The following is a 22922-nucleotide window of genomic DNA, read 5'->3' as shown; positions in this document are numbered from 1 at the left end:
GAGAGAGAATTCAGGGGCAACTGGTCTCAAAAGAGAAAAAAGTGAAAGTTCAGGAGCCACAGTTTTAACAGTTTCTTTTGGGGACATGTAAGATCTCTGAACACTTCTCTCTGTGGCAAGCTTACAAAGCAAGGACTTGAGCATCTAATTGCATTACTTTGGGCCTTGGTAAGGGATCATGTTTGAAGAGACAGAGGCAGGTGGCAAAACCCCACAAGCACCACTTTCTCCTGCCCTACATAGTAAGGGGCATTGCCTCTGGGAGAACTCCATGCTCTTACAACTAGAAGGCCAGAGAGAGGAGGAGGGGTTGGGAGGGACCCAGAGCCCCAGAAAAGTAGAGAGCAGTGTGTGGCTATACCGACAGCTTATTTTGAACCAAGTTTTATAAATAACCATACTTTGTCTTGTGCATGTACCTGGTGAACAAAGATGAAGAGCTCCTCATGGCTGGAAGTAGTGCCACTTGGATAACTAATTGAAATCTGATTTAGGGAACATCTGGGCTCTTGAAAGACAAAGGGGGAGCAGACTTGCCTGTCACATATGTCCGAATGCCACCCAACCCCAGCTACAGCTCTATCTGATTTGAGACATAATCTTCAAGATTACAGGAAGCTCTGGAAATCCACCCCTGCCCCCGCAAGCCATCTTCAGCATTCACCCAGCAAAACCAAAAATGGTGTTTTCCAAAAGAATGGCCCCAAGGGACCAAGAGCTTTGGGTCATATCACTGCCTGACAGTCACCAGCACTTGTCCTTCTCCATTTAAAAATGAGAAACGGTGTTTCTATTCTTGTCCTTAGAAGATGCACTTGATTCTTGGAGGGGCAGACCATCTCTTCTTGCCTTTACCTGCATGAGGAAAATTGAGAAGATAGAGTTCTTTGAAACAAACAGAGCTTAGTATCTTTACCTCTTCTCCACAGCCCAGTGTGTCTGTAAAAAGAGCAGAACTAGAGATGTTCAGGTAGGAGGTGGGCAGAGTCATTGCTATTAAATAATAGGCTCCCTCTGGAAGATCTCCTCAACTAAAAAGAAGAGGACAGGGGGAGACAAGGAAGAAAGAAGACTAAAAAATATTGTGTTCACTTCCTTGTAGTGTTCTCACCAATTCAAATACATTCACTCCTTCAGCTGTGTGATTCCTGTCCATTATTCACACTTAAAGTACTCCCTGAATTGTCCTCACATTAGAAGAAAGACATCATCCAAAGGCATACCTATGCTTGGGCTGGCTTTCATGCAATAACACCTGGCTAATGGGAGTATTCAGTGACTAGCCCTGTCCTGTTAATGCACAGCGACCCTAGAGGTCCGTCCATCTAGTTCTAGAGTTGCCTCAGGACTGGCTGAGACCTTGTTGAGACTGTACCTCAGCTCACATCCTCCCTGTGACATCTGCTGCTCACAACTCTCCCCTTGCTTCTGTATCCAAACATCTTTGCTTCAACTGAGCACCAGGGTAAAGTAATTGGCCTGAGGGAAGAGTCTATGATCCAAGACAAATAGCTATTTTTAACACAGAAATAAACTTTGCTGCCCAAAAATGCCTGGAAGACCCTGCCAGACTAAAAAGGTAGAATATTTAAAATTTCCAAATCATATTGATATGCAGTATAAAAAGTGGCACTTGAAACCTATTTGGGGGGAGGGTTAAGCACATATTTGATCTCATGTAACTTAGAAAATGTGTACTGTGATTCCAGTGCCATTTAAATACACATGTCTAGTATATGTAAGTACTTGATATTTGAACTGAGCCCACAAGTGCCTCCTGTGCCCCATCTGTCCTTAACATCAGTAATCTTTCCAATAACCATTTAGCCCCAGCCTGTCATTCATTATTTTTGCAGGTGTTCCATCTATCTCATGCATAAGATAAGCATGATCTTCATTCCTGTGGAATTTACATCCCAGAAGAGACTACTGTAAACTACTATGTTGTGGTGAACCCCTTTAAATGCACAGACACCCTGCAAGTGAAGCCTATAAGAGGGACTATAGTGAGTGTGGAATCCAGCAAAGGCTTATCTTGGCAAATGGCATTACAGCTAGAGCTTACTAGTGGGTAACATCATCCACCTAGAAAAAGTGAAGAGGCCAAAGCACTCCAATCAGGTGTGAACTCTGGGGACTGAGACATGTGTCAAGGGCATGAGGAATGCAGGGAGCTCTGGGCAGCATTAATGATTTGAAGGAGTTGGTTTTAGAAACCCAGGGAAGGATTTGGACTTTATTCCAGGGGGAGACGTGAGGCATTGAAAAGGTGTAAAAGACAGTGTCGTGATCAGATTGAGATATTTAAAGTATTGCCTTGCTTCAAGCCCAGGAGAGTGCTAAGAAAAAACAAGGGACACTAATGTATAGGCACTTGTCTTAAAGGATAGATGATGGACACTCGGGAAGAGAGTGAACCCCAGAGATACTGGGAAGAGCAACATTGAAGACTGGGAACCCAATTAAGTTGACTGAAGATGCACAGGGCAAGACCCCACATGTGACTATTTTCTCCCAAGGAATTATGAACTCCTGACTCAGAAATTCTTCTCTGGTTTTGGTGGCAGCAAACTTATGAAAGTCAAGAAAATAAAATTATACTCCATGTCATTGAAAATCATAATATTTGCCACCTAAAATATAACAACTTTCCCAGAGAAAGAGTTATACAGAGGTTCTAAAAGTTGTCACTGTACCTATGGTGAGAGCGACATAAGAGTAAGTGAAATTCTTATTTGATTGCTTCTTATTCATGAGACTTTGCCATCAAGTCTCAAATCACATAATCCATATATCAATTCAATGGGTGATTATTTTACTCTTATTTTTGACTCTTTAGTATATGCATATAATATATTTTTATCATATTCACTCCCCATTGCCCTATTTCATCATCTCCTTACTCTTTCTGAGTGCCTTCTTCCTGCCAAGCTTCCCTTCTACTTCCATATCATTTTTAATGACCAGTTGGGTTTAATCAATGTGGCTTGAAAGAGTGCAGGCGTGTAGGGTTATTCACAAGAGTGCAGGCAACTTAGCAGTGGCTATACAATTGAAGAAAAGATGCCCCTTCTCCCAGCAATCAGTAACTGCCAATAGCTCCTCAGCTAGGGGCGGGACTTTGGGACTCCTCTTCCATCAATTTCAGGTATTTATTGAACAAACTGTGTCATGTGAAGAATGATGCCAGCATACAGAATGTATGAATAGGAATTGTTAATAAGAACTCTACTGGTCCTGTCTAGGGAAAGGGCAGCAGTGACAAGAACAAAAAGATGGCTGTGACTCCTCCATCCTTCCCTAAATCAATGGCAGTGTGAGGTGAGGTGGTACCCAGAGAGAACCATATGAATCTGGAGTTGAGATGCACTGAAAACCCCAGCTTCAGCATCTTCTGGGGATGCTGCTCTTACTAACTCATAGCCAGAGATCCTTCCACTTCCCTGGGCACTGCATTCCCTGTTGGGTTTCTCTTGTTCTTGTGACATACCAGGGATACACCTTGCAGGAAATCTGCCTTACTGAAGGCAAAGTGACCTTGGGGGGATAATGGAGTTTCTGCAAAGACTGCATGATAAATGGCATCACACTACTGAAAGGAGAGCAACAAAGTCTGGTTTCTCTTCTTCCTAAGCCCAGCCTAGTGTTGATCTGGTTTAGAACTAATGTTTTGAACTTTAGATTTTCCCATGCATCTGTGTGTAACAATGTCCATGGATTTTGACAGAAGCATGGAAAAACTCTGTAGTTTCTTCTGAGGACATTGCCAACCCAGCAGTTGAGTACCCTGGGGGGGGGGGACTCTTTTAAGAGCCATCAACCATGAAGAACAGCACTCCTCAATGACAATGAGGAATGCTGCCACTTCTGCTGGCGAAGTGCATGGTGGTGTGGCCTGGTGCAACTCATTCTTCCTGGACTTGGGGGACCATCAGAGTGTGAAGGTTTAAGGTGAAAAAATCTTGCAGCTGTTTATTACTCTAAGTGACCAGAACCCAGGAGAATGGAAGCTTCATGGATATTTTTTTTTTTGTTCCTCAGCATGTTTTAGAACAGACTTTTCCTCATTTGCACCAGATGCTCAAGCACACTGCCTGGTTTTCATGACTCCATGTTAAATTAACCTCTCATGTGTGCAGAACGCTTGCTGCAATGCAAAGATTGGGAGAAAAACCAAACCAGTATGTAGGCCAGGACTTAGCTCCCACTGCAGCCCCATCTGCCTCCAGGACTGAATCTTATCTGATCATTTCCATGGCAACAGCTGTGGGATTAGAATAGGATGAAGGTTTAGGAAGAGTTGCTGAAATTCAGTCCTAGACAAGTGAGGATTATTTAACTACACTCTCATGTTGCCATGGAAACGCAAATTTACAAATCAGGCTGGATTTTTGTAGCTCTGTAGCACAGAATTACATTCTTAGGGCTGCTTCAAATCCCCCAATTCCATTTTCTGTCCCATGAGAGTTGTGCATAATTATCCCACTGGTCACAGCTTAATTATTTAACAAATACCTTTTATTTTCACTTTAAAAGCAGAAAAGCAGGTAGACTAAGTTCAAGATCAAAGAAATAGTTCTTAAAATGCTGTTCTCAATTTTTAAAAGTCAAACTCAATTTACCCCAAAGAGAAAGAAGTTTAAACATATGCTAAGGAACATATACAGAATAAGTTAAACCTCACATGAATCAAACCCCAAACTGTCCTCATTAAAGTGATATTTATTTCTCTTAATGCCAGTCAGCCCTGGACTTTTAATTTGCTTAATAGAAAATGAATGTTGGAGTCAATAAAGCTTTATCTTTGATTAGTGTTTTAGAATTTTCAATCCACTGTCACCAACAATAGCTTGTCTACATTTTCTAAATATATACAATTTAATAAAATAATAATAATAATAAAGAACAGCAAAAAGAATGCCAGTACCTGTCTTAGAGCCTGACCTCAACCCTCTTACTTATGTCAGAACTTCTGCAAGAAAGCCAAAGATGCTGACAGTTGCATTTTATTCTTAGTGGTTCCCTACCAACTCCCAAACCCTTGTCTACTATTTTCTACTCCCCACTCCTTCCCATGGCACAAATACTCCCAGCCTCCCACGTGGCCGACACCACCTTCTGTCACTATTATCTGTACCAGTTGCTTAAATCAGTACAGTGACAGGAACTGTCAGAAGTGGAATGACTTCCCTCAAGGTTAAGCAGGAATACAAAGGGGGAGCTGGAACGTCATTCAGAGCCATAAAGTCAGAGCGGAAGCTGATGTGGCTATATTTTGGACTGGGCAGTAATAGGCTATTTGCATATAGATGGTATCTGTGTGGTGAGTCTAGGAGACCTGGCTGTCAAGATGGAAAACTGCAGACCGATCTGAGATGGAAAACAGCGGACAGAGCTGAGTGATCATCCTTGTATGAAGACTCGTTTGAAGCACATTACTTAAACCTGAGCCAAGGCTAGGTGTGTTCAAGACTGTGATCTGAGAGAAGACTCCTTAGTCCGAAAGAGGTTCTGGAACATATGCTCATTCTTTTTTTTTTTTTATTTGAATTAGAAACAAGATTGTTTTACATGACAATCCCAGTTCCCTTGTCCCTCCCCTCCTCCTCCCCTACCACCCCCCAACTAAAACCCTACCTATCATATTAGACTTTCCGCTTCCCCTGGATGGTGAGGCCTTCCACAGAGTCATCAGAGTCTATCGTATTCTTTGGGATAGGGCCTAGGCCCACCCCCGTATGTCTTGGCTCAGGGAGTATCCCTCTATGTGGAATGGGCTTTTCACGCTCCCAAAGTCCACACCTGTGCTAGGGATAAGTACTCAACAACTACAGCAGGTCCCGTAGATTTCCGAGGTTTCCTCACTGAAACCCATGTTCCTGGGGTCTGGATCAGTCCGATACTGGTATCCCAGATATAAGTCCTGGGAGCAAGAGTTCCCCGATGTTCAGGTCAGAGGATACAAGCTTGCCATGTGGAGCATCCTGTAGGGCTACCTGATCACATTTATCAACATCCAAAGCCATGTAACTTTTTGCCCCTGATTTCTTAGTAACTACTACATGGAGATGTTTATTTTATGTGATTTTTTAAAAGTAAAACATGCAATGAAATCATACATGTGGGGAGACAGCCTAAATATAAATACGAATATGGCAGAAATATCAACAGATGCTACCCTATTCAGGAGGTTTGATTGGTCCATGTGTGCAAACATGAAACTAGCTCCCACAGGCAGCACTCCAACAGACAAGCATGGCATAGAGTAGTGTGTAGTCCTGTGTGTGAAAGCACAGCACAGGTAATGGGGTGTATGTGTACAAGTGAGGTGTGAAGAGATCCCTTGGAAACTATGGGCAAGAGCCACATCCAGAGAGTGCGACAGCAGATCCTTAAGAATAAGGGGGCATTTATTTGTCATTTGACAGATTTTTAACAATTTTTATTTTTAAACAGTTACTTATTTTCATGTTAATATGAGACAGGGCCTCCTGTAGGCCAAGCTGGCCTCAAATTAGCTTTGTGGTTGAGACTAACCTAGAACTCTTAATCCTCCTGCCTCTTTTTCCAGACTGCTGGGATTACAGACTTGGACCATCATGCCTGCTCTCAGTGTGTAGAACTGAACATAGGACTTTGTGTATGCTGAACAAGGACTCTACACCTTGAGCTATATCCCCAGCACCACATGTGTTGCTTATTAGTAAGTATTCCATTATAAGAAAATAATGGGATGGGAGAGATTTTACTGGTGGAGCCAACTCACAAAAAAGTGGAGATGGTAAGAAGATTGAAAAAAAATGAAAGGAGAAAATAAACAGAAATCTTCTTTAATTAGCAAGCAGACACCGAATGATCTTTATAGGATCTTTTAAAAAATGTGAACAGCTTTGTTGATGTATAATTTACATACTATAAACCATAGACAAGTTTAAAGTATAGAATTGCATGGATTTTCAAAGCACACTTATAAAATTATGCAATTATGACCATAGTCTAACTTTAGACTATTTCCATCACATTGAAAGAACCTTTTTACCCATTAGCCATCATTCCTCATTATCCACTCCTGTCACCCATTCTTTGGCAGCCACTAATTTGCTTTCTGTTGATTTTTCTTTTCTGGACACTTTCTGTAATTGGAATTAAACAGTATGTGGTCCTTTGAGACTAGTTTTTTTTCCACTGGCACAATGATTCAAGACTGACACAAGTTACATCATGCATTGATATTGAATATCCATAATATTCAATCATAAAACTATGTTATATTTTCTGTATCTACTCATCAATTAATGGGCTACTGCTATAAGCATGCACGCAAAATTCTTATCTAATAGGATATTTTCCTCTTGGGTTAATATATAGGATTGACTAGATAAAGGAGTAACTGCTAAACCTTTTGAGAAACTGCCATCCTGCTTTGCAAAGTGAACATATTAATGTTAGTTTTCCACAGCAGTATGAATTCTGGCTCTTTTCATGTGCCTTCTTGTCTTTTGCACATCTTTGCATCTATTCAAATCCTTTGGCCAGATGGGCTGAGGAAGTGGTTTGGTGAGTAAAGTGCTTGCTATGCAAGCAGTGTGGACCCGAGTTCAGATCTTTGGAATCCACCCAGTGCTGAGTATGACAGTGTGCATCTGTCCGAGTACCTGGTTGGGAGGCAGAGACAGGAGGATCCCTGAAGTTTCAGGCTAGTTAGCCTGGTGTATACAGTGCTGAACAACAAGAGTGACTGACACTCAAGGTTTTCCTCAAACCTCCAAAGATGGCTTCCCACATTCATAAACTAACATGTACTCACACACATCATACAACCCTGTACACCTCTGCATGTGAAAGACAAAGTAGAATGTGTATATACAAAATCTAAGACTCTTATCAAATACATGATTGCAGCTATTTTTTGTTTGTTTGTTTTTTACCTTCTTAATGTCATTATTTGAAGGAAAAACACCCATCAAACTTGAGGAAGTGTTATTTATCAATTGATTTTTCCTTATCATTTGGATTTTAGGTATCACTCCTAACCAATATTGCATAAATCAAGGTACTGATATTTATTCCTTTGTGCTTCCCAATGAGTTTATTATTATTATTTTAGCAACACTGAGATGTCCCAGTGGGTAAAAGCACTTACCTTCCAAGACCAGATGTTGTGTTAATCTATAGGTCAATTTAGCCAGGATTGTCTCCCTAAAAATTACACATCTTCTGAGTCATTGATTTTAAATGCTTTCCTATTTATTTTAGATCCTCCTTAATTTCTATCAGCTATTTTTATAGTGTTCAAAAGATACATCTTGCATTTCATTCCTTACATTTCTTTATAAATACTTTATCCATTTTTTAAAAGACAGGCTATCCTATGTCCAAGGCTGGTTTAAATTTGCTAGATAGTTCAGGCTGGCCTTGAACTCTTGACTCTGCTAGCTCAGTTTCCCTAGTGCTGAGATTACAGGCCAGCAAAAGTTTATCTTTGATTTTACTCCTCTTTATTGTATTTAAATGTAATTTCATTCTCTTCTTATCACAAAACTAGAGAGATAGCATTGATTTTTGTACATTCATCTTATATAATAAATGTGCTGATTGAATCTACCAGTCCTAATATAGTTTAAAAGTATATTCTTTAGAATTTTTTCTTTCTTCTTCTCTTTTTTTGGACCAGTAAACTACATTTATTTTATTCTTATCAGGCACATCATATAAAAAGGAATAGAATCGGGGCAGATAAGAACTTGAAGAGTTAGAAAGATAAGAAATTGCAGAGTCAAATGCATACAGTAGTCACTATTTCTAGCTAGTAGAAAAGTACAAAATTTGTACAAATTAGACTTTATAACAAAATTTTTATGCTTGCCTAAAGAAAAATGAACTATGCCTATATTCCAATTAAGAAAACACTTTAAATTTTTTTCTTAACATCCTGGAAAGCTGCACAGCATCAAGTACACAGATGTATTTCCCAGGACAGGCTGATTGCGTGGTGTGTGTACTTAGATTCCACTGCTGAGAAACCATGGCCAGGAATTCACATGCATCTCCTCCAAGAAACACAACAGCATCCATACCAAGACCCTCCTCCAATAGAGTGTGCCCTGCCTTTCGGTTAACTTACTGCTAACTCTTTATATGTCTTTTGTCTGATCATCTTCTTCATGTTCATTGCTCTGGCTAGAACCTCTGACATCATGTGGTACAGTACAACATGTGGTCCAACTGTTTTTCTTGTCCCTGATCCTGGTGGCGATGGATGGGGGTGGAGCACTTTCCCATCTTTCAACACTAAGTTTGGTATTAGCTGTAGGAATTTCATAGACAACTATTAGTAGGCTGAGAATTTTCCCCTAAATTTCTAGTTTATTGGACTTAGACATGATGAAATGAGATTATACTTTATCAGATTTTGTTTTCTGCATCTTTAGATAATATGGATTTTGTACTTCACTCAATTGACATAATGTATAATATTATTTGAATCTTAAAAGTAATTTTGCGCCTCCAAAGCCACAGAGAAACCCTGTCTCGAAAAAACCAAAAAAGAGTAATTTTGCATTTTTATGACAAATGTCCAGACCACAATGTATATCCCTTTAATATTTTGTCTTTTTTTGAAAATAGATTTTTCATATATTGTATTATCATGACTACTCTCCCCCTACTTCTTTCAGTTCCTCTTCACCTCCCCTCCCCTCCCCTTCAGACCAAAACCCTTCCTGTTTCTCTTTAGAAACCAACACACATCTAAGGAATACTAATAAAATAAACACATTAGAATATAACAGAATAACCAAGAGAAAAAGCCAAAGAAAAAGCACAAGAAATGCATATAGATGCAGAAAGACACATGCTCAGACACACAAAAATCCCATAAAAACCTTAAAACCTTAAGGCATAATGTATTCACAAAGAACCTGGAAGGTAGACAAAACAGTGCTGATTTAATATTATGAGACAAGGAACCTCCCTCCAAAGATGCTGTTGAGTTTGGTTTGTGTTGTCATCTACTCCTGGGCACATAGCCTACCCTTACCAGTGATTTGTTTCCCGTGAGATTACCTTGGAGAAAATTAAATTCTCATTTGCAAGTGGCTATCAAAGAAGATAGAGTCTGGGTTAGGGATGAGAGTATATGTTCACTTCTCCTTTCATTCAATTCTAGATAATTTTTAATTTCTTTTCTAACTTCTGTTTTGACCTGTTTTTCATTAAGTAAAGAGTTGTTTAGTTTCCATGAGTCTGTACACTTTCTGTTCTTGTTGGAATCAAGCTTTAATCAATGGTGGTCTGATAGGATGCAGGGATTTATTTCAATTTTCTTGTGTCTGTTGAGACTCTCTTTGTGTTTGAGTATATGGTCAGTTTTGGAGAAAGTTCCATAAGATGCTGAGAAAATATGTACATACTTTCGTGTTTGGGTGAAATATTCTGAAAATATCTGTTGGGTCCATTTGGTTTATGAATTAAGTTAGCTCCAGAATTTCTTTGTTTAGTTTTTGTCTTGATGACTTTTGCCTGTCCATTGGCAAGAGTCAGGCATTGAAGTTACCCACTATCACTGTGTGAGGGATAATATGTAGCTAGAGCTGTAGTGGTGTTTCTTTTAGGAACTTGGATGTTCTTGTGTTTGGTGCACAGATGTTAAGAATTTCAGCATACTCTTGGTGGATTTTCCCTTGATGAGTGACCTTCACTATCTCTCCTGATGGGTTTTGCTTTAAAGACTAGCATGTCAGATATTAAAAGGGCTTCTTCTGTAAGTGACTTGTCCCTGAAATAAATTATATTTAATCTATATTTGAGCCTGGTCCTGTAAATCAGTATCCATGCCTCTGCATGAAACCAGGATCTATTTAGTCTCCACTGGGGGCAGAGAGGGAGGAGGAGCCACAGCTGGTAGATCTTGTAGATCTGGGAATGAAACTGGGAGATTGAATTTGAAGGAAAAGAAGGAGAGTGAAAGTCTTATAATCACCTACCCACTTCCTTGGCTGGCATAGCCTGGCAGTCATGTTCCCAGGGAATACCTGTGGCAGTTGGCAGCAGGAACAAACAGATCAGGAGTGAGAGACACTTAGGAGAAGTGTCTGTGTGGTCTGCTGGAAATGGCTCTGTATTAGTCAGGGTTCTCCAGAGGAGCAGAACTTATAGAATGTATAGCTACACAGAAAAAAATATTTATTATAATAACTTACAAGCAGTGGTCCAGTGAATCCAACCATGGCTGCCTATGAATGGAATGTCCAATAATCCAGTGGCTGTTTAGTGCAGAAGGCAGGATGTCTCAACTGGTCTTCAATAAACACTGGAATCCGAAGTAGGCTCAATGCCAGTGAAGTGATAGACTTGATAATAAGTGAGAACAAGGAGGGGAAGAACAAAGCTTCCGTCTCCCATGCCGTTATAAGGGTGCCAGCAGCAGATGTGCCCAGATTGGAGGTGAATCTCCCCACCTCAAAAGATCTGGATGAAAGGTGTGTTTCCCAACTTCCAAGATCCTGATTAGAAGTGGTTCTTCCTACTTCAAATTAAACAAAAATCTCTCACAGGCATGTTAATTCCAGATGTAGTCAAGTTGACAACCAAGAATGACCATCACAGGCTCCCTTTAATATTTTGATGGGATGTTCTGGACAGCAAGTGCTAGCTCAATCAATAAAGGTTCTTCAGACACTTTCAGGCTTTGTGTGGCTTACACATGGCACATGTGCATGCTTGAGGCACACACACACACACACACACACACACACACACACACACACCACACACATATATATATATATATATATATATTATATATATATATATATATATATATATGAGAGAGAAAGGAAAGAGCTAGCTCTCCTGGAAAAACAAAACACCAGAACAAAAACAAAACAGTTCTTCTGAGAGTCCAGTGGTTTGCTTTTGGTGTTAATGAGAATGTGGTATCTGCCTGAAGTTGTCTGAAGCCCCTTTTTTAAGGCAGAAGATCTCATCTTGCTTTCCTGGGAGTGCATGTGGACTGCTAGCCCTATGAAATACTTTACTGAAAAGGAAAATGCTTTGTTTTATTTAGCATTTCCAAATCTTGTTTACACTTAAGTCCTGAATACAAACCTCCTTCCCCACTTCTAAGGACAAACAGGTTCAAAGTAGATTCAGAGCAGTTGGGAGAAATGGGAATTTGCAAAGTAAAGGTAAGTCATTCGTCAGAGAAGAGGTCATTTCATTTTTATAAATTTCCCCATAGGAGGCCAGACTTAAAGACATTGTGGGTAGTTGTATGTCTTCCCACATATCCAAAATAAACATTTCTCCATTAACAAACATACTGTCTTGTATTTAAATGCAGCTTGCTGACCTCTGGAAACTGATGGGGTCTTTCAATCCTCAGCTTCCCAGGGACAGTTCTAAGACAGATGCTAGGAAGTTTGTCTAACCAGAACCAAGGCAATCCTCACACAACCCTGGTTGGCGAACTTGGGATTTGTCAGAGCCCCTTAGCCATCCTATGTGGAGGCGCCTATCACAACGCCTTTTAATTTGTCTAAAGTGCACTGATGGGTCACATCTGAAGACCAGAGGAGGAATTCATTAGTGAGGGCCTGAAGTCATCACATCTTGGCTAGGAACGCTGCCCTGTAGAGGGCCAAAGCACTTTCCTTATGGGTTGTGTTCCACCTCCACCACCTGCTAGGGATCCAAGACAGAATAAACAGACTGCTGCCACTGGATTCTTCCTTTTGGCCATTTTTCCTTGGATGAAGAGCAGCTCAGGTAAAAAACACAGCAGCTGGTAAAAGAACAACAGTGAAGAATGGGAAGAGAGTGTGCCATTAGCCAAAACCTGTCAGGCAGTTAACTCAGAGTCAACTATTCATGGGCATTTATTGAACATTTACTATACATCCTGTACTTTTCCAAAGCCTGGAGATGTAGCAATGAACAAAACAGGCAAAATTTACTACTCTTGAAAACCCTGAGTGGAGGAGGAAGTACAGTAAAAACGCGAATAAGTAAAGCACAGAGTATACCAGATGGTGGTAAGCACCATGTGGGAAATAGAGCAAGGGGGTGGTTGTGCATGCTGAAGTTTGGAGGAGGGTGTGGAATTTTAAACAGGACGGTCAATGTGAAGAGTTCTATGCGGAGGTGATTCAGCATTTGTATTCATTCATGGAATATCATGCCTGGAACCCCAAATGGCATCTGCAGCTGGGAACAGAAGTTAGACTCCAGAGGATGGAGAAACTCCCTAGGCAGTTCTGTTGTAAGTCACCCACCATGGTTTCCCATTAGGGTCTTTTGTTGTGCACTGTGAGTCAGTCCCATTAGAACTGGGCACTGTTACACACGGGTCATAAATGGCATCTGAGTGTGGCTGAGCCTTCAAGGGGTCCATGCTGCCATCTGACACTCTGCAAGCAGCAGAGTCAGCAGGGCAGTGCGAGGGGGGCTGCTTGGCACAGGACCTGGGGCTTTGGGATTATTCCTCCTTGAAGCTCTTTGTTTGTGTCACACCTGGAGTGTTTAGAGGTCTATCTTCATAGAAGGAAGGGGAGAGGATACTCAGACCAATTTCTTGCCAGGACTTTGTTAATTGAAGTGAGTTTGACCTCAAACTGGGTACATATTTGAAATCAGACCCAGAGTTTTTTTTCGTATACCACAAACTGTAGCCTAACATATTATTCAAACAGTAGGCGAGCAACTACTCAACCCATAGTCAAATAAGATGGACAAGGGTTGTAACCAGTCAGGTTGATTCCACCTCACTTTGTCCTCTCTGACTCTGAATGTCACTGGCCCATTTGGTAAGATGGAGCATTCTGAGTCTTTTTTGATCGTGTCTGTTGTCTAACTCCAGAATTGTAATTAAAGCACTTAAGATGTTAAAATTTAGCATAATTTTATTTTAAGACTAAAGTGAGGTGAATGAAACTACAAAAATTATGACAGAAAATAAAGGCTTGGGGGCTGACAAAAATTAGAGGGAAGGGGGTTAGAGAAAGCAGCAAAAACAGAGGCCTGAGTAGGAAGGGGGAGGCATGTCTTGTTAGAAATTGCTGGAAGGCCAGTGTATCCAGATATGGTGACATAAGAGCTGAGATAAGGATGAGCAGGCAAGGGACAGACCACCAGAGACTCCTAGGCCTTTAGAAGAAGTTTAGTTTCCTAAAAACTTAATGGGAAATCTAGGGAGAGCTGAAGACACAGGCCAGGCTAATTTCCTGACTGTGGGCCTGAGGCCTCATCTTCTCCCCAACCCTCAAGTTTTCTCCAGCAGAGATTGACTGAGACCCTGGTTTTTAAATGATCTGAGCAAAAACTGAATGAGTCCTGACACAGAAATGCAAGTTCCTGATTAACGTGACCAAGAAGATGAATTATGCCAATTTCCCAATGAGCAAGTATTAATCTTTCAGTTAAGGCTTAATTTCCTAAGAGCCCAGAGTTTTAGTCTAGACTTCCTTGTCCCAGGCCTGGTTAGTAATACAGAATCAGGTTTACGAGTGCTTACTGCACTCACAGAGAGGCCCTGGGTTCAGTTCCCAGTACCACTACTGATGGCTCACAACTTCCAGAAATGCTAGCTGCAGAGGACCTGACACCCCCTTTAATTTGTGTGAATTATACTCAGTATCTCTGCAACTTGGGGTGTACATTAGCTATGCGTCTCAGTTTCTCCATCTGGAACAGAGACAAATCTGCTACTTTCTTCAAATGATTGCTATGTGAATGATTAAAGTCTTTGCTGGTATCTGCACTCACAGACAGCTTCTCTCTCTCTCTCTCTCTCTCTCTCTCTCTCTCTCTCTCTCTCTTATGTACACACACACACACACACACACACACACAACACACACACACACACACACACACACAAGTACCTAATTTAAAAAATGAAAATAATCCTTAAAATAAGAAATGCATACACCCAGGCCTCACCCAGACCTGCAGAGTCAGGAACACAGTGCCCTCTAGATCTTAAAAGTGTTCTACATAACAGCCCTGAATCCAAGTTGGAGAAGCCCTGGGTTTAGCCCTGGTGCCTCAGCACCAAGATGACCTGGAGTAACATTTCTTGGGTTCTCTGTGCTCAGTTTCCTCATTTGAAAATGCAGAGTATTAATAGTTTGTGTAGTGACCATGAAGCATCTGGCAATCAATAGATTTTATTATTATGGAGTGGTTGCTTCCGGCTTAGTGCTGTGAAGCTGAAGGGATGGAAAAGGCAATGGTTTATGCCCTTTTGAAACCTCCTTTCTGGTTAGAGAGATAACAAAAATGTTTAAGGAGACCAAAGCCAGAGAAAAGAGTAAATGCTAGGTCTGGAGAGTGCCTATGAGTGGTAGAAAACAAAAGCATGTAGCTAGCCATTGGGCTTCTTTAGATGAACACCTACTCCAGGTCAAGTGGGATGCCAGACTCCAGCCAACCTTCCCTGACATGACTACATGTGAGTTGCTTAGCAACTTTTCAAAAGGAGATCATTTTTAGATTGGCTCTCAGTTCATAGCAACATTAAGAGGAGCCACAGAGTTTTTCCTGATTTCTTTACCACAGACAGGCAGATAGACTGATGTTTCTCTCTCTCTCTCTCTCTCTCTCTCTCTCTCTCACACACACACACACACACACACACACACACACACACACACACACACACACACAAGGGAGAGAGACTTTGGACAGAGATAGGGTTTGTTCTTGTGTCAACACCACTCACCAGTGTTATATTAATCAAATTATTTATTAAAACTGATGAGCACTGGCACCTCATTCTCATTCAAAGTGCATAGCTGTATTAGCATTTGTTCCTGGTGTTGTACACTTCACAGGCGGTTATATTTATAATGGCATGTATCTGCTGTTGTGGTGTTGCACAGAATTATTTCACAGCCCTTCAAATCCTCTGTGCTCTTCCTATTCATTCTCCATCTCTCCTAACTCCTGGTAGCCTTTCACTACCTCTATAGGTTTTTCTTCTATAGGATGCTGTGTAGTTGGAGTCTCATAGTGAATAACGGCCTTCTATCACTTAGCACACATTTTAGTTTCTTCCGCATGTTTTCTTGACTTGATCATTTCTGTTGTGGAATGGAATAGTATTCCACTGTCTGGATATAGCACAGTTTATTCATTCACTGAAGGGTATCTTAATTGCATCCAAACTCTGACAATTATGAATAAAGCTGTTGCAAACATCCATGTGCAGGCTTTTGTGTGGACATGTTTTTAATTCTTTTCAGTAAGTTCCAAGGACTGCAATTACTAGATTGTATGTTAAGAGTATGATTAGTTCTGTGAGAAACTGCCAAACACCCTTCCAAATTAGGCAGGCCATTTTCCACTCCTGCTTGAGATGAATGAGTGGTTCCATTGCTACACACTCTTGCCAGCATTTGATGTTGTCACTTGGTGGATTCTAATAGGCAAGTAGTGATGAATGAAGGGCTCTAGCAGACCCGAGCATGGCAAACATGGCACCACCAGTCTAGTCCTTCCCCCTTCCCTCTCCCTTGCTAAACCATTAGATTATGTTGTTAAAGCTAGCAAACAAGGTCCATCCTCTTTATTTGTCCACTTATGCCTCACTCATTCTCTAAGGCTGATTACCAAGTTTCAACTGTGAAAACATCAAGTCCAAAAATCAAAAATCCACATTTGGCTTATTGAAATACTCAGTCAGAACATACCAACCCATCCTAGCTCATTCTCACATGGACCTCCCCATTTTCCCTCTTAAAATCAACATGTGCTAAGCTATTTGCTGCTGTTTCTGCCCAGTTCAGACTCTTGTCATCTTGTCTTTTTGCCTTGATTAATAAAGGATCTCTGTGTTTGGAAATTGGTGTTTGAGAGTGGTCTGTGCCTAATCTAGGTTCCAGAGGGGAGTACCCACAGTGTGTGGATCCCTTCAGTGAGTCCTTGTTTTAATTTACATTTCTCTGATATCATATGATTTGCTAAAACTTTCCTACATTCATTTGCCACCTGTATGCCTTCTTTAGTCTGGGTCTGTTTGGGTCTGTGGTCACATTTTAAATTCAGTTATTCATTTTCATATTGCTACAATTAAGGTTTCTTTGTATAATTTGGACAATACTTGTTTATCAAATATGTCACTTGGAAATATTCTCCACATATGTGGGGTTTTTTCATTGTATTGATATTTAATAACTGTTAAACCTTGGAAAAATGACTTGACTCTTTCAGTACTGTTTCTTCTCCAGATCATGCTTTTCATACCACCTGATGATGAGCATAGCAAGGCTTAAGAGATGACACAAAGAGTCAAGTCCTACTTGTGACTTGGCAAGTAGTAAGTGTTGAGGATAATTGACTGCCATTGCCGCGACCACTGTTCACAATACACATGATCGTATTACAAAGTGACATGTTGGCTGATATCAATGCCTGTCACAACTATGTCAACATTTCCCAAATCATCTCCACATATTTTATTTTGTATTCATTTTAATTTTTTGAAGTATGCTCACTGTTTTCCATATAATACCATTTTATTTCTTGAGCTTGAAACACTTTGATGACATGAAACTCCATTTTCCACAGACTCTATAGAACGAAAATAGCCCAGTGACTGAGCCAATGTAAGAATTCAGTAAATATATGTTGAGTAAAGAAATTACATTATTGACAATCCAGGAGACCACTTGATGCCTCTCTTCTCCTCCTAGCCCCCACCTCTGATTCCCTACACAGGCTATGGACTCCTTGAACCAGCATAGAAATTCATTTCATCTCTCATGTACTTCATAACTGGATTTATGTGCTTATTGTTTGACTGTCTACCCCATCTGCTGTAATGGTTAATGTTGTCAATTTAACAGAATCTATAATCATCACCTGGGAGATGGACCTCTAGGCATGCCTGAGAGGGTTATCCTGACCACACTGATAGAGTTGGAAAGGTGAAAAGACCTGCTCATTGTGAGTGGCACCATTCCCTGGCTAGAATCCTGGACTATGTAAGTGGAAAGGGGGAGGTGAGAATGCATTAGCTGTTCTGCTTCCTAAGTGTGGATGCCACATAACCAGATGCTGCAAGCCCCTGCAGCCTTGACTTCCCTGCCTGCATAGTCTGTAGCTTGACCTTCTAACTAATTCATCATTTTAAATGGACAACTGCATCTTAGGAAATAAAAAATAAATGTATTTCTATGCACCGGAATTATTCCATCTGGTGTCCTAATTTTCAGCCTGTAGAACTTCCTTCAGCATTTCTTGTCATGCCATCCTGATTGTGATAATTCTCTCACTTTTTGTGGCTCAATGCCCATGTTTAACTTTCCTTTTTGAAGGACAGTTCTAGCTTCTAGATAATAAGTCCCAGGTAGACTTAATGACTCTTACTGTGTTAAAAATATAATTCCATTATCTTCTTGATTGTACAGTTTAAAAGTCTATCTTTTTCCTCCTTCTTCTCTTACATAATGTGCTACTTTCCCTCCAACTGCTCCTAATATTCTCCTTATCATCACTTTGTAGCATCTTCATAAATCATTTCTGAGTGCTTTCATTTGTAGTTACTTTGCTTAGGGTTCCTTGAATTTCTTAGATCTGTGTTTTGTTTTTTTTTTTCATCAGATGTGGAAATTTTTCCAACAGTGTTTCTTCACATATTTTCTACTAATTATTTCTTATAAGTACACATAAATTGGAGACGTTGATACTTTGTTAAGGGTTATTGAGGCTATGGTGTGTGTGTGTGTGTGTGTGTGTGTGTGTGTGTGTGTGTGTGTCTGTGTGTGTGTGTGTTTGTGTTGCTGTTTTGTTTATTTTTCCTGTGTTTATTTTATCTGTGTATTTTGTTTGGAGAGATGTTATTTGTCTCTTAGTTTTATTCCTTTGGGGTGTTTAACTTCATGCTAGACTTATCCACTGTTTGTATTGAGGTATTATATTTCCTATTTAGAATTTTCATTGAATTATTTTTATGTGGTTTCCTCTCATGCATTGAGATTCTCTTTCTTCATTATGCCTGTTTTCTTTCTCATCCTTACCCATGTCTATCTAACAGTCTTGCTTATTAATGCCACTGTTTCTATCATTAGTTTATTTCCATTGATTTCTTTTCTGTTTGTGAATTGCAGGTTCTTTCTTGTTCATAAGCCTACGGATTTTATATTTTATACTGGGCATTGTGGACTATGCTGTTTTGTGTCTGAATTTAGTAGTCTCAGCTGAGTCTTGTTCTCAGGCACAGTATCTTCTTGTGGTGCAGCTTGTCTCTTTATGTGTATTTCTCTGTTTTATTCAGATAGGTCTAGCATGGCATTTACTTTGGGTAAGAGTCACCTTATTCCTAAAAGTTGGCTTTGCTGAGATTTCTTTTGAATTTGGAACTGTTCAACAAATACTTCACTCTAGCTCTCTGCAACTTAGGAGCCACTCGTTCCTACGTGAGCTCCAGCGCACAGGACCCTTCAAGCTGTGTCTCTTGTCCCATAGAAGTGTCTCTGTGCATGCAGAGTTTGTTATCTGGCCAAAGGCACCAGGACACTGCTGTATCTTTTCAAGGAACCGGGACATTAGCTCTCCAAACTCCATTCCCTTCTGTACCTTGTCTCCAGATTCCTGCTGTCTCAGTATCCCTGATTTCTGTTTGGGGCTTCTCTTTCCAAAGTTTTGGGTTGAAAGTTAGTCAAAGGCCAAAATCTGGAATGACTGTGGAATTTATCTAACTTTTGGTCAGTGTTTAAAATTGACTTCTGCCTCTTGTTTCACATAGGAAAACAGTTAATGTTCCCTATGTTTTCTGGTATCTAACATTTTTCCCCAAAATGATACTGGAAGAGCTAGCCTGATATAATTTTTTTGGTAATTATCAAAAATAGAGGTTACATTATGCATTTTAAAGACTATTTTGGCTGCTATCTGGAGTGTGGAGTAAATATAGGAAGAGAATAGGCAGAGTAGCCAACTAACAGGTTACTCTAGTGCTCCAGAAAAGAAACCTGAAGATTTCACTTGAAAGAATTGACATTTAGAATAGGATCCCAAGTTAGTCCCTCAAAACCCAAAGAAAATGGAGTTTAGCAGAGATCAGAGATAAATGATTTTAGCCTCTACTCATTTGACTGGTTACTTATTTCTGCAACTTTTTATACTAAGAGACTTGAGAAATTTAAAAAAATTCTATCAAGGAAATGTGTAAGATAATGCATTTATTAAGCTTTATTTACATGAATATCATCATCTAGATGCATATTAAAAGATTTTCCTGAGTGCTCAGAGATAAAATTGTATGAGTATTTTCCTGGACAAATGAAGTGTATGACATTTTGGAACCTTATTTTTTCACTATCAATTTCAGCTAGATTCCTTTTTCTAAATACTAATGTATAAGAGAAATTATGTGTTTAGATTTCTCCCCATAATACACACACACATAAAAGGGAAGGGAAGGAAAAAAGCAAGGAGAGAGAGGAATTTGTTTTCTTCCCCTTGTGTTTCCGAGTATACAACCAGTAGGTCAATGTTTTATTAAAGGCCCATGGTGTGCTGACCATATGATAGACATTATAGGACTAAATCAAAGGGGGAGAGATTGCTTCTGACAGTAGAGGATTCTTCATGACAATAGATAGGATGGTTAAAATACATAGCATGAATCTACAGTATTCATGCTGGCCGTGGTCTGGGGTAGGAGTTGAGGAGAATGATTTAGTGTTTCATCTCTGTTGCTTTTAGAAAACTTCTGAGCACTGGACCCTCAGCTTCATTATGTGTAACCTGTTTCTTATCCTACAATTCTGCCCTCAGCAATTTTGACTACATCCACTACGGGAAGGGAGGAATCTCAGAAGGATGACTACTAAATGCTCCCAGGTGTCATTACTTTGCACTCCAGGTTTACAACCACTGGGCTGTACAAAAGAGGAGTCATAACTGAGTCATCAATTATAGACAGACATCTAGAATTCTAACACATGGGTCTAAGCAAATACTGAGTAGTTCCCAACCTTGACATTTCTTGAGGCAAAAATCAGATGTTTCTCTAGAGTTGTGGAACTTGTGATTGGGTAGAGGCCAGTCATGGTCAATTTGAAATAGAAGAGAGACCATGGTGGGGACACTGTGACAGAAACTACCATCTTCAGCTGAATGATACAGTCAACTGAGGGCAACCCTGGGGAGAGAGATGCTGAAATAAACACTCTTTTCTCTCCTTCCTACTGTCTTTCAGTCTTCTCCAAGTGCTCGCTCTTGATGACAGAGTCCACTCAGAAGCTGGTGGGGAGAGAACTCAGTCTTGTAGTCCAAGTCACTTCACTTCCTGAGGCTCCATGCAGTATGCACAGTAGACTTGAGGAAGAGTGGAAAACATTCAGTTTAAGTCCTTTCAATGAAACTCGGAGACCCAGAAATTTGGGAATAATAGCCATCTCCTTTCCCTACGAGATAGAGTGTAAGGTACTGAAGGTACTGAGATGAAGGGAAGGTTGAGTGTTTATTAGTAGTCTTTAAGCACTGTATCATGGTCCTAACATAATACAGTTAAACTAGCCTCGAGGTTCATACTCAGCTGGCTCAACACCTCTTGCTCCAGGGATCTACACCAGAAAAAGAAGCTGGGATTTTAAAAAATACAAGTACATGCAAGGGATATGTCACTAGACATCATTCAAAAGGTGGCATGCCAAATACTTTACACTCCTCAGAGCTTAAATGGTGGCGGAGAGCTATTTCTCTTCTCAAGGACACTGCATCCAAAGCTGAAAAAGCTCAAGGTCTGGGCATCAGCAGTAGCTGCAGAGATGGCAGATGGCATTCTGGAGGATGTTATCCATGGCCTCCTAGGACCAAGTGAGATGCATCTGCTTATAGACACTGCTCTTCTGACTACAAGCAGCAAAGGTCCAATCACGATAAAGCAATTCAAAAAGAGATGTTTTAGATGAAAGGAACTGTGTATATCTCATGGAAACAGGGTGTGAATGGCAGAAGTCCTTGTTTTCACGAGTTAGAGAACATTTTAGAATCAAGACATCTGCTCTGTAAAATGTCCCAACCCTTCAGCTCTCTGCACATGTGCAACCATCTTCTGTCCTTGGGAGATGCTCCAGGGCACTCCACTTGCATGGGCTGAGGATGAAATTTCCTGCTCATGAATCTTTTGGGATAACCCATTGTTTCAAGTATGGCCCATGCACTCACTAAAAGATATATGGGAGCGCCTTGCCTGCAACGTTATTTAGATGTAAGCTCATTGCAACTGTCATCATTTAAGATGAGGATCTGCTAAAGTAGGATGGGCCCTTCACCACTAACAAAGGAAGGGAAAGAAGAACAAAGACATAGATATTTAGACAGAAAGCAGTCACGTGACAACTGAGGCAGAGACAGAGTGATGCATCCACACATTAAGAACAATCTCAGAAAAGACCTAGGATAGCCAAAACAACACTGTACAATAAAGGAACTTCTGGAGGAATCACCATCCCTGACTTCAAGCTCTAGTACAAAGCTATAGTCCTGAAAACAGCTTGCTATTAGCACAAAAATAGACAGGTAGACCAATGGAATAGAGTTGAAAACCTTGATATTAACCCACATACCTACGAATATCTGATTTTTGGCAAACAATCTAAATTTATATGATGGAATAAAGAGAATATCTTCAACAAATGGTGCTGGCAATAACTGGATGCTGGCATGTAGAAGACTGCAGATAGATCCAAGTCTATCGCCATGCACAAAACTTAAGTCAAAATGGATCAAAGACCTCAACATAAATCCAGCCACACTGAACCTATTAGAAGACAAAGTGGGAAATGCCCTTGAATTAGTTGGTACAGGAGACCACTTCCTGAATATTACACCAGTAGCACAGACACTGAGATCAACAATTGATAAAATGGGAGCTCCTGAAACGGAGAAACTTCTGTAAGGCAAAGGACACA

The sequence above is a fragment of the Cricetulus griseus genome, chromosome 3 (genome assembly GCF_003668045.3).
Source record: "Cricetulus griseus strain 17A/GY chromosome 3, alternate assembly CriGri-PICRH-1.0, whole genome shotgun sequence".
Taxonomy (NCBI): domain Eukaryota; kingdom Metazoa; phylum Chordata; class Mammalia; order Rodentia; family Cricetidae; genus Cricetulus; species Cricetulus griseus.
The sequence above is the reverse complement of the archived record's forward strand: the minus strand, read 5'-3'. Positions refer to the sequence as shown.